This window comes from Triticum aestivum, chromosome 2A (genome assembly GCF_018294505.1).
Source record: "Triticum aestivum cultivar Chinese Spring chromosome 2A, IWGSC CS RefSeq v2.1, whole genome shotgun sequence".
Classification (NCBI taxonomy): Eukaryota; Viridiplantae; Streptophyta; class Magnoliopsida; order Poales; family Poaceae; genus Triticum; species Triticum aestivum.
The window spans coordinates 202,575,917-202,579,061 of NC_057797.1; the positions used below are offsets into that span (position 1 = coordinate 202,575,917).

General features: G+C 43.3%; 1 long non-coding RNA gene across 1 annotated transcript; it reads left to right on the forward strand.

Annotated features, from left to right (window-relative positions):
- Positions 1 to 227: 227 nt before the first annotated feature.
- Positions 228 to 2,209, forward strand: LOC123188354 (uncharacterized). Its single transcript, XR_006494586.1, has 2 exons — positions 228 to 663; positions 754 to 2,209. It is a non-coding gene; the product is annotated as an uncharacterized lncRNA (long non-coding RNA).
- Positions 2,210 to 3,145: the final 936 nt, after the last annotated feature.

Genomic DNA, 3,145 nt, shown 5'->3' on the forward strand with positions numbered 1-3,145 from the left:
AACAACTGCAATTGAACATATGGTAGCTAAATTCCAATGATTTGTCCACACATATATGCATTACATAATCTCTACTACTAATGGAGTAGTTGGTAGTCTCCGTTCCAGGTTTATTTTCGTCCCACCTCTCACCACCATCTATCCCTGGTTATTTTTCGTTGGTTATTTTTCCTATGGTTTTTTTTTACCTCCCAGCAGTCGATGCGCTCACAGGCAGCCCACAGAAACAATCCATCGCCACCCACCCACGACCCCCTCACCCTGGCTAGGGTTCCTAGCCCCTCCTCCTCAGCCGCCGCTGCATGTTCCTCGCTGGCCTCGCCCGAGCGCCTTCCGGACCTCGCCGGGAGAAGTCAGCCAGCGCCATTCCGATCTCGCTGGGAGAAGCCAGCAGGACCCCGCCGCCATGCCTCCCTCTCCCCCTTCTCCTCTTTTCCGCTACCTATCTCTTTCCTCTGAACCTGATTGGGGCACTGCGACTGGCCTCCACTCCAGATCCGTCCGCCTTTGATCCCGTATCCTCCTTCCCGACGGGGTCTGTCCTCGACCACTGCGCACGGGTGCGACGGGATCCACCACTCTAGCGAGCAGGAGTAGCACGGTGGCTGTGGTCTGCTCAGACCCCCGACCAACGACGTGAGGCGCGCGGTGGTCTGCAGCAAGGTAATCACATACACATGTAGCAGCAAGGAGCGGCAGGGATCTAGCATGTGATATACGTATTAATCTGTTTCTTGACTGATTCGTTTGCAGGATATCCTTCCATGGCTGGACGCACTCTTCATCTAAATCATGTCTCTAAACATGCTGCCGTTAAGGTTGGCGCTACATAAATCATGCCTTCACGGCTGGACATCACTGCTACATGGTCTTCTCACTTGAGATGTCATATATAACGTGTCCCTTCTATGTGAATGTTCAACTAGGAGCAGTTTCATCTCGAGCACCGCAATCATGCATGCTACTCTCATCGACTACTAACCACTTGCTACTAACGTAAATCATGCCTCCAACGCTGGACATCACTACTAAAGAGGTACTGTCGGTGAGTATCACCGTTTAGTTTTTTTATACTCTATAGATTTATTTATATGGACAGCGCAGATTCATCTATTACTTCGACTAATGTGACTGTAGCAACATTCACTCCATTCATTTTTTGGGGAAACTACAATATTCATTTTGTTCACCTGAACATTGAATTAAGGAATGCAGAAGGTTCAGGGCTTATGCAAATTATTGAAATTTAATATTTGGGGACAATGGAGAAACACAGGCAGCAGTGTTGAATTTACACCCGTTGTTGCGCCTGCAGCTCTTCGGCATCCTTAGCATGATAAGCCCAAACACGAAGATTATACGCCGCCATGGATTTGTGTGGCTGTTTACTTGTTGTCATCAAACACTTTTTTCCTTAATATGTGCAGCTTTTTTGGGGCGTCCATGGATGCAAAGGAATCCCATGAGTACAATGTACACTGACATCATCTTCATCAAATTTTTCAAGCTCAGCAAGTGTGAGGTAACTAATGCATGTGTATTATCTATTTCATCGAAGTGTAAGATTTCTCCCCTTCTCTTGTTTGTGTTCAATGGTTGTTGTGGTTTTTGGTTTTGCGTTTCAATAGTGACATGTATTCTGATTAGGCACTTGCATAGGTACTGTGTAGAGCTGGAACTTCTAATAAAAAATGATCTATGCAGTAAAGCAAAGGAGAGAGACTGCAACCTTTTCAGGCTTGAATCTATCCCCATTCTGAATCTACTTGGTTATTGATTCTCATTTTCAGCATATGAAGACCACATGCTATTTTTTTTCTATGCTCTCCTCTTCGGCTCTTCCATTATGATTCAGCATATGCTAACTGCTACTTTAGCTTTCATGCTTGTATCCTTGGTTATATTTTGCAGCGATCCAAATTTAGGATTTGTGTTGATATCCGAAGTTCCTAATGACGATTGGTCCTTATTAGTTTCTTTAAAGGAAGCACAACAAGTGGTTGTACTAGGAAGATTACCTTCACATGGGAGTTTCTTTTTTCTAAGAACAGGGGAGTCTTTATTATTTCACTTGAAAAGATGATGTACGCATTTAAAGTGTAGAATTTCCATTTGTATATTCATATTGTGCTTAACTTTTACTTTCTAAAAATCAATATTGGCTGGCGGTTTGGCCAATTATTTAATAAATAAAAACCTCAGGTGTTGATCCCTTTGATCTCTAGCCATATGACTTCCCATTCAAGATATGACGGGGCATGGATGTGATACACCCACATACAGAGATGTTTAGGTGTAAAGTTGGGACGAGCAGGCTTGTAGATGAAGTGTTTGTACTTATGGCTCAACAAAACTGACTACTCTAGCCTTGCCACCATTAGTGTAGTGTTATTATCTTCCGTCCCATGTTTTGTTGAAAGATCTTCCAGATTCATGACCCGCCTTAAAAAAAGTACAATGCAAATACAACCATTTATCGTTACAGCTGAGGGATTTAGTGTAGAAAGCTACTTTACAAGTAGTCTCAAGCAGGAGGATAACAGATTGGTTGAGACGTTAGGGATCCCCATCAGTGTTATATTATTTGTCTGCAGGTATATTCTCAGCTCCAAATTCTAGATATTATAGTGAGTAGATGAGGTGAAAGTATTAATTGGAGGCACATATTAGGTTTTATATTTCTTTACGGGTATGCCCCGAGACCATCCAACTAGACGTGTCTTTCTCTCCGGGTCACACTTTGTATCGTTCATACCACTAGTACTACTACGTGTGGTCTCCGACCCAGAAGTGGAAGAAGTGAAGACGCTCTACCATGCTATTCATGTCCCACTCCTTTCGCTGACGTGTGGGACATCCAGCACGTGCCGTGTTTGGCACTCCTTCGTCGTAAGAGTTGAAACGCTAGCATTCATCAGAAATAAAACATAAATATAAATCAGCAGTGATACTATATCACACGGTTTCCTTGCTTCTCGATATCGGAAAGAATACTTCTGTTCGCTGATATGTGGGATGTTGATGTGACGCCCTCGATTCAATCGTACACTAATCATACATGCAAATATGTACGATCAAGATCAGGGACTCACGGGGAGATATCACAACACAACTCTAGACACAAATTAAAAAAAATACAAACTTT